Source organism: Bos javanicus, chromosome 14 (genome assembly GCF_032452875.1).
Source record: "Bos javanicus breed banteng chromosome 14, ARS-OSU_banteng_1.0, whole genome shotgun sequence".
Taxonomy (NCBI): Eukaryota; Metazoa; Chordata; class Mammalia; order Artiodactyla; family Bovidae; genus Bos; species Bos javanicus.
In genome coordinates this window covers 33,352,540-33,364,933 of record NC_083881.1, presented here as the reverse complement: position 1 = coordinate 33,364,933, position 12,394 = coordinate 33,352,540, and positions in this window count along the sequence as shown.

Here is a 12,394-nt window from a genome sequence, read left to right as displayed (position 1 = left end):
CAGCTCAAGTCTGACTTCTTTGCGACCTCATGGACGTCAAAAAAAAAAAAAAAGCCTTTGCCAGGCTGCTGTGTCCATGGAATTCTCCAGTCAAGAATACTGGACTGGGTTGCCGTTTCCTTCTCCAGGGGAACTTCCTGACCCAGAGATTGAACCTGGGTCTCCCACATTGCAGGTAAACCTCCTATATATAATAAATATCACAGAGAGGCAGTATACGGCTTAATGAATATGGTCAACAATATTGTAATAACTTTGTGTTGAGACAGATGGTTATTAGACTTATGGTAATCATTTCATAATGTGTGCAAATACTGAGTCACTGCAGTACACTGGAAACTAACATAATATTGTACAGCAACTATATTTCAAATAAAAAAATTTAAAACTAAATATATATGGGTCACAGAGTTTACAGAAGCGTGAAAACTGGCATCTGAAAAATGCTTCTCCCCTTATCTCTTTACAGTTTTAATAAGCCACTACATGTTAATAAAATATGGTTATCTCAAAATATACTTTTCAAAAGACATATTCTGTATCAGTTAAAGCATTGAGCCCATGAGCACTTTAGAGAGATTTATCTGAGTTTTGTAGTTAAAAGAAAAAAGGCCATTCTTATCAGTTCTGCACCTGTAATGAGAAAGGCCTTTGTTCTGCAAAAAGCCACAGTCTGAGGCACAGAGATGGTTTACAGCGAAGGATGCTGTGGGTCCAGCCACGGTTGCTGGCTCCCAGGTGCCCAAAATCTCCATGTGGCAATAGCAGGATAGACTCTTTCCCTCTGTGGGAATTCCAGGAGGAGTGAAACCTACCTCAAGTAGGTTTAGAAAAAAATACTGTTTTTTTTTTTTTTTTTTTTTTTAACAAATCACAACCAGATTAATATAGAAAACGCAAGGGAGAAAAATCACAGGCTCTGGCTCATTTCCCTGAGGTAATAGAGGGGAAATTTCTGGGGAGATCAGGTTTCGTTTTTGTGTAATTACACACCCCATTGAATTTAATTATTTTGTAGTTAAATTCCTAAAAGACAAATATCTCTCCAGTTATCTACCTTCTTTTGCTTTCTGGTGTAATCACATTTTTCTGAATGGTTTGCATGAGAAAGTGGGTTTTTGGTACTGTTTGAAATGAGAGCTCTCTTTGCAAAGAGTTTTCATTGTCTATTCTTTAGCTAAGCTCATTTTATGTGAAAAATTAATAATTGGCTAAGGCTCTTTATTTGAAAACCACGAGTCCTTATTCTCATGTCATCCAACTTTCCAAGGCTACTGTGAAAACTTTTCAGGATCTGATCATTAGGCCATTTGAAGGGTCAGCTCCTGCCTGGGCCTCCCCACTGGGCTGGCTGCATACTGGAAAGGAGATGAGGTTTTGAAAGATTTATCTCAGAGGCCGGAGATTTCAACCCAATGTCAGACATTCTGTAACTTTTCTCCGTGTGGGTTTGACAACATCGTCTGTCTAAATTAGGTCCAGAGTAGATTGTTGCCAAGTGTGGTCATGGGAAGAAGGTTGGTGGAGAGACCTGCTTTCTCTCTAAGTCTTGCTCTGCTGTGAATTTGTTACTTGACTCATACTGGCATTCAGTATTTATTCAACCTTTGTGAAGACCGACTGGTGGCATATGGTTGGTTTTCCTCTTCAGTGTCGGGAAGAACTGTAGCATAGTAGCTTGAAAGTCTCTGGACTCAGACAGCCCCAGTTTTGTGACTAATGTGTCCCTGTGCATTTGCTTTCTTTCTCCAGGCCTCAGTTTCCTTGTTTATAAAAGGGAGATAATAACTTATATTTCACATAAATTATGTGAAGCTGGTAGGGGCAGTGGATTCTCACTGAAATGAGAATCAGAAGCTCTGAGTTGAGTCCTTGGTTTACCACTTGGCCTTGGGCGAGTAACGTAAACTTTTTCAGCTGGAGGCCATATCTGTGCAGAAAGACACGGGGGTCTTGCCGGTCTCAGGGGCATTTAGAGGATTAAAATAAACGAGTGTGAAAGCACTGCCTTTAGTCTCTCTCCACTCCCCATCCCTCAGGACCTACAAGGAATGTTGCCCAACACACTTTTGGTCTCACTTAACATTTGTCAAGGGCTTTCAATTTCCTCCAGAATTAAGTCCATGGCATTTATGAGCATGGCATTCTAAGCTGGGCACCTCAGTCTCTCTTAGGCTACAGCTGCCATCCCATTCCACCTTTCCATTGTCTCTATTAATAATCTCTAACCACATGGAACAAAAGCCCATTTCCTTGATCACACTTTGCCTTTGTACAGACTATTCCTTCTACTTAAATATTGTATGTTAACACATATATGTGGAATCTAGAAAATCAGTATAGAGATCTTATTTGCAAAACAGAAATAGATATACAGACAGAGAAAACAAAAATATGGACACCAAAGAGGGAAAGAGGGGGTGGTTGGATGGATTCGGATTGATATTTATACACTATTAATTCTATGTATAAAGTAGATAACTAATGAGAGCATAGTGTATAGCACAGGGAACTCTACTCAGTGCTCTATGGTGATCTAAATGGGAAGGAAATCCAAAACATAGGGGGTATGTGAATACATACAGCTGATTCACTTTGCTGTACAGTAGAAACTAGCATAACATTGTAAAGCAACTATACTCCAATAAAAATTTAAAAAATAGAATAAGCATCTTATGCATAATGAAAAAAAATGTAAAATATTGTAATTACAATTGGTGATGGACAGGGAAGCCTGGCATGCTGCAGTCCATGGGGTTGCAAAGAGTCGGACATGATTGAGTGGCTGAATTAAACTGATAAAATAAATGTATTTGCTATTAAAAATGATGCCTTCATTTTGGAACAAATAAATGGCCTTCATTTGTTATCAACACATCTATTTTCTTAAGAATAAGGCAGTGTTTTATTCACCTTTGCATCCCAAGAGGCTGGGACAATGCCTGACATGTCTTTGGCATTCAATAAATTATTTTTAAACAAAGAAAAGAAGGAAAGAAAGTGTTAAAGCCATTATTGTTTAATTCATGTTTACTGTAACAGGCAAACCCATAATTTTTTAAGTTAAAAAAGGAAAAGACCATAGGCATTTGGAACACATTGCTCCAAAGAGTCAGTCTGAGTTGAGCTGGCACTCCAGGCAAGCGGGATCTCTCAGCTACTTTCAACACTTGTAATTTCAATATTTCTTGGTATTAAAACAACAAAGAGGTTAACCTTTTCTTTCTTCTAGTTCACATCAGAGTTCTTCCTAAGGAAAAATAATTAACTAATTCAAAAGTGTGATCCATATAATGATTTGATTTGGTTTGAGTCTTCATAGAAAAATGAAAACTGGTCTTTATAGGAATTAAAAACAAATCCTAGTCAGGTGTCCTAAAATTTCAACATACATGACTAGAAAGTAATTACCAACTCAAGGCAGAAAAATAGATATGGCAGGAGGGGAGGAAAATGGATAGATATAAGGGAAAAAAAAAAAAAGACTTGGGAGCTTTGAAACTCTCAATACAGTGGGCAACTATCTAGGACGATTTCTTGACTTCATGAAGTATCACTAAGTTTGGGGGTAAGTTTGCTTTGGAACTGTCTAGTTCCCTTTCTTATCTTTTCAACATCCAAGTATCTAAGTATTTTTGCTGTTGGTCTCTTCACACTACCTTGGTCTCAACTGGTTTGTGAGCCTGTGAAGTGACCCAGGGCTCTAATTTTCCTTCTTTCTGCATTACAACCCCATCGTCTTTCAGAAGCTCTCAGCTAAAGCAAATCCACCCTAGGGTGCAGCCCTCCTAGGAGGTTTCACATTTGAAAAGAGGTCAGCAAGGGAACCAAAATGCATTTCTAAGGAATAGAATTTCAAGAGCTGTGAGAAAGAGAAGTGTAAAATCTGATGTTTCTGGAGGAAGTCAGTGTTAGCCTTGGAAGTCATTTCAGTTCCTCATCATCCAGCCAATTCTCAGCCAGGGGTTGTGGCTGTTGGTTTTTCTATCACTCGAAATGGAAGGGCCTGGAGAAAATAGTGCTGCTGAGGCAAGAGCTGGTAGCAGATGATTACATATATGTGATAAAAAATGGGATCACACCAGTGAAGGCTGCGTCATTGAAACTTACTTAGTGTTGGCATCTAAGCTTTTCATCTACAGTTGTAAATAATGTTCCCTGAAGTCCGTTTTTGTTTGTTTTTAATTTTTTTTTATTGAAGAATAATAACCTTACAGAATTTTGTTGTTTTCTGTCAAACCTCAATATGAACCAGCCATAGGAAGACATATATCCCCTCCCTTTTGAACCTCCCTCCCATTTCCCACCCCATCGCACCCCTCTAGGTTGATACAGAGCCCCTGTTTGAGTTTCCTGAGCCATACAGCAAATTCCTGTATGTTTCCGTCATTCTTTCCATACATCTCACCCTTCCCTCCCTTCTCCCCATGTCCACAAGTCTATTCTCTATGTCTGTTTCTCTGCTGCTGCCCTGTAAATAAGTTCTTCAGAACCATTCTTCTAGATTCTGTATATATGTGTTAGAATATGATACTTATCTTTCTCTTTCTGACTCACTTCAGTCTGTATAATAGGTTCTAGGTTCATCACCTCATCAGAACTGACTCAAATGCACTCCTTTTTATGGCTGAGTAATATTCCATTGTGTATAGGTACCACAACTTCTTTATCCATTCATCTGTTGATGGACATCTAGGTTGCTTCCTTGTTCTAGCTGTTGTAAATAGTGTTGCAATGAACAATGGGAATTTTGGTTTCCTCAGGATATATGCCTAGGAGTGGGATTGCTGTGTTATATGGTGGCCTGGCGTGCTGTGATTCATGGGGTCGCAAAGAGTCGGACACGACTGAGTGACTGAACTGAACTGACTGATGGTGGTTTCATTCCTAGTCTTTTAAGGAATCTCCATACTGTCTTCCATAGTGGCTGTATCAATTTACATTCCCAACAATAGTGCAAGAGCTTTCCCTTTTTTCCATACCCCCTCCAGCATTTATTGTTTGTAGACTTTCTGATGATGGCCATTCTGACTGGTGTGAGGTGATATCTCGTAGTTTTGATTTGAATTTCTTTAATAATGAGTGATGTTGAACATCTTTTCATGTGTTTGTTAGCCATCTGCATGTCTTCTTTGGAGAAATGTTTGTTTAGGTCTTTTCCCCACTTTTTGATTAGGTTGTTTGTTTTTCTGGCATTGAGTGGTATGAGCTGCTTGTATATTTTGGAAATTAATCCTTTGTCAGTTGTTTCATTTGCTATTATTTTCTCCCATTCTGAGGGTTGTCTTTTCACCTTGCTTATAGTTACCTTTGCTATGCAAAAGCTTTTAAATTTAATCAGATCCCACTTGTTTATTTTTGTTTTTATTTCCATTACTCCAATTGCCAACATCCGCTGGATCATGGAAAAAGCAAGAGAGGTCCAGAAAAACATCTATTTCTGCTTTATTGACTGTGCCAAAGCCTTTGACTGTGTGGATCACAATAAACTGTGGAAAATTCTGAAAGAGATGGGAATACCAGACCACCTGACCTGCCTCTTGAGAAATTTGTATGCAGGTCAGGAAGCAACAGTTAGAACTGGACATGGAACAACAGACTGGTTCCAAATAGGAAAAGGAGTACGTCAAGGCTGTATATTGTCACCCTGCTTATTTAACTTATATGCAGAGTACATCATGAGAAACGCTGGACTGGAAGAAACACAAGGTGGAATCAAGATTGCCAGGAGAAATATCAGTAACCTCAGATATGCAGATGACACTACCCTTATGGCAGAAAGTGAAGAGGAACTAAAAAGCCTCCTGATGAAAGTGAAAGTGGAGAGTGAAAAAGTTGGCTTAAAGCTCAACATTCAGAAAATGAAGATCATGGCATCCGGTCTCATCACTTCATTGGAAATAGATGGGGAAACAGTGGGAACAGTGTCAGACTTTATTTTTTTAGGCTCCAAAATCACTGCAGATGGTGACTGCAGCCATGAAATTAAAAGACGCTTACTCCTTGGAAGGAAAGTTATGACCAACCTAGATAGCATATTCAAAAGCAGAGACATTACTTTGCCAACAAAGGTCCGTCTAGTCAAGGCTATGGTTTTTCCTGTGGTCATGTATGGATGTGAATGTTGGACTGTGAAGAAGGCTGAGCGCCAAAGAATTGATGCTTTGAACTGTGGCGTTGGAGAAGACTCTTGAGAGGCTCTTGGACTGCAAGGAGATCCAACCAGTCCATTCTGAATGAGATCAGCCCTGGGATTTCTTTGGAAGGAATGATGCTAAAGCTGAAACTCCAGTACTTTGGCCACCTCATGCGAAGAGTTGACTCATTGGAAAAGACTCTGATGCTGGGAGGGATTGGGGGCAGGAGGAGAAGGGGACGACAGAGGATGAGATGGCTGGATGGCATCACTGACTCTATGGACGTGAGTCTGGGTGAACTCTGGGAGTTGGTGATGGACTGGCAGGCCTGGTGTGCTGCGATTCATGGGGTCGCAAAGAGTCAGACACGGCTGAGCGACTGAACTGAACTGAACTGAGGAGGTGGGTCATAGAGGATTTTGCTTTGATTTATGTCATCGAGTGTTCTGCCTATGTTTTCCTCTAAGGGTTTTATAGTTTCTGGTCTTACGTTTAGGTCTTTAATCCATTTTGAGTTTATCTTTGTGTATGGTGTTAGGAAGTGTTCTACTTTCATTCTTTTACGTGTAGCTGTCCAGTTTTCCCAGCACCATTTATTGAAGAGGCTGTCTTTGCCCCCATTGTATATTCTTGCCTCCTTTGTCAAAAATAAGGTACCCATAGGTGCATGGGTTTATTTCTCAGCTTACTGTCTTGTTCCATTGGTCTATATTTCTGTTTTTGTGCCACTACCATACTCTCTTGATGACTGTAGCTTTGTAGTATAATCTGAAGACAGAAAGGTTGATTCCTCCAACTTCATTATTCTTTCTTAAGACTACTTTGCCTATTCGAGGTCATTTGTGTTTCCATATGAATTGTGAAATTTTTTTCTAGTTCTGTGAAAAGTGCCATTGGTAGTTTGATAGGGATTGCATTTAATCTGTAGACTGAGTTTGGTAGTATAGTCACTTTCACAATATTGATTCTTCCCACCCAGGACTGGAATATCTCTCCATCTGTTTATGTCATCTTTGATTTCTTTCATTAGTGTCTTATAATTTTCTGTGTACAGTTCTTTTGTCTCTTTAGGTAAGTTTATTCCTAGAAACTTAATTATATTTGTTGCAATGGTGAATGGGATTGATTCTTTACTTTCTCTTTATGATCTTTCATTTTTAGTACATAGAAATGCAAGTGATTTCTGTGTATTGATTTTGTATCCTGCAACTTTGCTAAATTCACTGATTAGCTCTAGTAATTTTCTGATACTATCTTTAGGGTTTTCTATGTACAGTATCATGTCATCTCAAACAGTGAGAGCTTTACTTCTTCTTTTCTGATCTGGATTCCTTTTACTTCTTTTTCTTCTCTGATTGCTGTAGCTAGGACTTCCAAAACTATGTTGAATAATAGTGGTGAGAGTGGACACCCTTGTCTTATTCCTGATCTTAGGGGGAATGCTTTCAGTTTTTCACCATTGAGAATAATATTTGCTGTAAGCTTATCATATATGGCCTTTACTATGTTGAGGTAGGTTCCTTCTATACCCATTTTTTGAAGAGTTTTAATAATAAATGGGTGCTGAATTTTGTCAAAGGCTTTTTCTGCATCTATTGAGATTATCATATGGTTTTTATCTTTCAATTTGTTAATATGGTGTTTCGCATTGATTGATTTGTGCATATTGAAGAAGCCTTGCATCCCTGGAATAAACCCAACTTGATCATGGTGTATGAGCTTTTTGATGTGTTGCTGAATTATGTTTGCTAAAATTTTGTTGAGGATTTTTGCATCTTTGTTCATCAGTGATATTGGCCTGTAGTTTCTTTTTGTGTGTTGTCTTTGTCTGGTTTTGGTATCAGGGTGATGGTAGTCTCGTAGAATGAGTTTGGAAGTGTTCCTTCCTCTGCAATTTTTTGAAAGAGTTTTAGAAGGATAGGCATTAGCTCTTCTCTAAAGGTTTGACAGAATTCTCCTGTGAAGCCATCTGGTCCTGGGCTTTTGTTTCTTGGGAGATTTTTGATCACAGCTTCAATTTCAGTGCTTGTAATGGGGTTGTTCATAATTTCTATTTCTTCCTGGTTCAGTCTTGGAAGATTGAACTTTTCTAAGAATCTGTTCATTTCTTCCAGGTTATCCATTTTATTGCCATATAGTTGTTCATAATAGTCTCTTATAATCCTTTGTATTTTTGCATTGTCTGTTGTAATCTCTCCTTTTTCATTTCTGATTTTGTTGATTTGATTATTCGTTCTTTTTTTCTTGCTAAGTCTGGCTAAAGGTTTGTGAATTTTGTTTATCTTCTCAAAGAACCAGTTTTTAGTTTTATTAATATTTACTATTGTTTCTTTCATTTGTTTTTCATTTATTTCTGCTTGGATCTTTATGATTTCTTTCCTTCTACTAATTTTGGGGTTTTTTTTGTTCTTTTTCCAGTTGTTCTAGGTGTAGTGTTAGGTTGTCTATTTGATGTTTTTCTTGCATCTTGAGGTAGGATTGTATTACTCTAAACATCCCTCTTAGAACTGCTTTTGCTGCATCCCATAGGTTTGGAGTTGTTGTGTTTTTATTGCCATTTGTTTCTAGAAATTTTTTTACTTCCCTTTTGATTTCTTCAGTAACCTGTTGGTTATTTAGAAACATGCTGTCTAATCTCCATGTGTTTTTATTTCTTACAGTTTTTTTTTTCTTGTAATTGATACCTAGTCTCATAGTGTTGTAGTTGGAGAAGGTACTTGATATGATTTCAGTTTTCTTAAATTTGCTGAGGTTTGATTTGTGACCCAAGATGTGGTCTATCCTTGAGAATGTTCCATGTACACTTGAGAGAAGAAGTTGTATTCTTTTGCATTTGGATGGAATGTCCTGAAGATATCAATGAGATCCATCTCATCTAATGTATCATTTAAGACTTGTGTTTCCTTTTAATTTTCTGTTTTGATAATCTGTCCATTGGTGTGAGTGGGGTGTTAAAGTCTCCTACTATTATTGTGTTACTGTCATTTTCTCCTTTTATGGCTGTTAGTGTTTGTCTTATATATCGAGGTGCTGCTATGTTGGGTGCATAGATATTTACGATTGTTATGTCTCCCTCTTGGATAGATCCCTTGATCATTATGTAGTGTCCTTCCTTATCTCTTGTAATATTCTTTAAGATCTATTTTGTCTGATATGAAGATTGCTACTCCAGCTTTCTTTTGCTTCCCATTTGCATAGAATATATTTTTCCATCCTCTCACTTTCAGCCTATATGTGTCTTTAGGTCTGAAGTGGGTTCCTTGTAGACAGTATACATATGGGTCTTATTTTTGTATCCATTCAGCCCGTCTATGTCTTTTGGTTGGAGCATTTAATCCATTTACATTTAAAGTAATTATTGATATATATATTCCTATTGCCATTCTTAATTGTTTGGGGTTGATTTTGTAGATCTTTTTTCTTCTTTTGTATTTCTTGACTGTACAACTCCCTTTAACATTTGTCGTAAAGCTGGTTTGGTGGTACTGAATTCTCGTAACTTTTGCTTGTCTGAAAAGCTTTTTATTTCTCCGTCAGTTTTGAATGAGATCCTTGATGGGTACAGTAATTGTGGTTGTAGATTTTGCACTTTCAGTACTTTAAATATATCCTGCCATTCCCTTCTGGCCTGCAGAGTTTCTGCTGAAAGATCAGCTGTTAAGGGTATGGAGTTTCCCTTGTATGTTACTTGTTGCTTGTCCCTTGCTGTTTTTAATATTCTTTCTTTATGTTTAGTCTTTGTTAGTTTGATTAGTATGTGTCTTGGCATGTTTCTCCTTGGGTTTATCCTGAACGGGACTCTTTGTACCTCTTGGACTTGACTGACTATTTCCTTTTCCATGTTGGGAAAATTTTCAACTATAATTTCTTCAAAAAATTTCTCATACCCTTTATTTTTCTCTTCTTCTGGGACCCCTATAATTTGAATGCTGGTGTGTTTGATATGGTCCCAGAGGTCTCTGAGACTATCCTCAGTTCTTTTCATTCTTTTTACTTTGTTTGGCTCTTCAGAAGTTATTTCCACTATTTTATCTTCCAGCTCACTGATTCATTCTTCTTCTTCAGATAGTCTGCTATTGATTCCTTCTAGAGTATTTTTAATTTCAGTAATTGTGGTATTCGTCTCTGCATGTTTATTCTTTAATTCTTCTAGGTCTTTGTTGACTGATTCTTGCATTTTCTCCACTTTGTTTTTAAGGTTGTTGATCATCTTTGCTATCATTATTGTGAATTCTTTTTCAGGTAGTTTGCCTATGTCCTCTTCATTTATTTGGATTTCTATGTTTCTAGTTTGTTCCTTCATTTGTGTAGTATTTCTCTGCCTTTTCATTATTATTATTATTTAACTTATTGTGTTTGAGGTCTCCTTTTCCCAAGCTTCAAAGTTGAATTTTTTCTTCCTTTTGATTTCTGCCCTCCTAAGGTTGGTCTAGTGGTTTGTCTAAGCTTCTTATAGGGTGAGATTTGTGCTGAGTTTTTGTTTGTTTGTTTGTTTTTCCTCTGATGGGCAAGTCTGAGTGAGGGGATAATTCTGTCTGCTGATGATTGGGTTTGTATTTTTGTTTTGTTTGTTGTTTGGATGAGGCATCTTGCACAGGGTGCTACTGGTGGTTGGGTGATGCCAGGTCTTGTATTCAAGTGGTTTCCTTTGTGTGAGTTCTCACTATTTGATATGCCCTAGGGTTGGTTCTCTGGTAGTCTAGGGTCTTGGAGTGAGTACTCCCACTCCAAAGGCAGGGCTTGATCTCTGTTGTTGGTAGCAGGGACGAGGATGGAGTGATGGTGGGACGGGAGAGGAAAGACCACAGAGCCACCAGTTCTGGGCTTTTGCAGTAAACTCTGAAGTCCATTTTTAAGGCTGTCAATACACTGCTTAATGGCTCAGTCATGTCTGACTCTCTGTGAACCCATAAACTATAGCCTGCCAGGCTTCTCTGTCCATGGAATTTTCCAGGCAAAGATACTGGAGTGGATTGCCATTTCCTTCTCCAGGAAATCTTCTCTACCCAGGGATTGAAACCCCATTGCTTGTGTTTCCTGCATTGATAGGCACCTTCTTTACCACTAGTGCCACCTGGTAAGTCATAGTTTAGAAATACACAGTTTAGAAATTTACTGTTAAAGTTTTAATGAAAATTCAAGTTTAATGAAAACAAAGCCACTGAGCAGTCAGGTTCTGATTGTTACTCTGAAGCAGAGGACATAAGCAGGGGAACGGTCCTATGTTCTCATTGAGCCCTTAGATTTTATTTTATCTGGCATGTAAACTATGCCTTCTTAAATGCCAAGCAAGTGTCTTAAAGAGGAAAGCAAAATCACTGTATAAAGACCTCAACATGGTGACTAGGATAAAATCCTGGAATCTTGTGTTGGGAGGCAATTTAAAGATCATCCTCCTTTTGACATTTACAAGTTAAAGAAATGGGAGAATAGGGTGAAGTTCATAATTTTGTCTTGGAATCCATAAAACCTCATTTATTCTATGTCACAGTCCTCTTTGCATGGTGTTAGGCAAGTCGTTTATATTTTCTGTAAAGGGTGGTAAACTGGTAGTTAAAGATTCAGTCTAAACCTATGTTTTGCTTTTTTCCTACAGCATTTCCTCCTAAAAATCTGGATATTCAGTTTCTCTTGGACAGAAAACGTGGGGTAAGAGAGAAGGTGATGGTCAGTTGCTTTGGGGTTTGCATTTTCTATGACACTTGTCCAGAGCTGAGTAGGATCGTCTCTCTGAGTTTTGTGCTGTCTTGGTTGCCACTGTCCTCTCCACTCTCTACTCTTTTCCTGGACCACTCCTTTCATTCATTATCTGTATCTGGAAGGCACTGAGATCTCTGAACTAGACGTCATGTGTCAATATTACTATCTGTAAAATGGGCAACACAGAGGGTGATGCTAGGAAAAAAATGTCCAAATTTAGGTGATGATGGAAATAATTTGGCATCTCAAAAAAATACAAATTCCTGGGCTCAACCGTATAGATTCTGACTCAGTGGATATGGAATAAGGGGGTCTCTGATTTTTCTTTTTTTTTTTTTTGCCAAAGTTCTGCAGTTTATGCCTACAGTTAGCTAGGGTTTTAGAATCCTGACTTAAATATCTCTAAAATTCTATCAATCCAGCTCACCCCAGAATTCTTAGTTTGATAAGTCTTTTTCAGGTCAATGGACTTCAATGCACTTAAGGCTCCAGTGTAATTATTAAATCCAATTAGCCACTGAGTTAAATTATTTTCAATCAGCCTTAGGCTATTTACC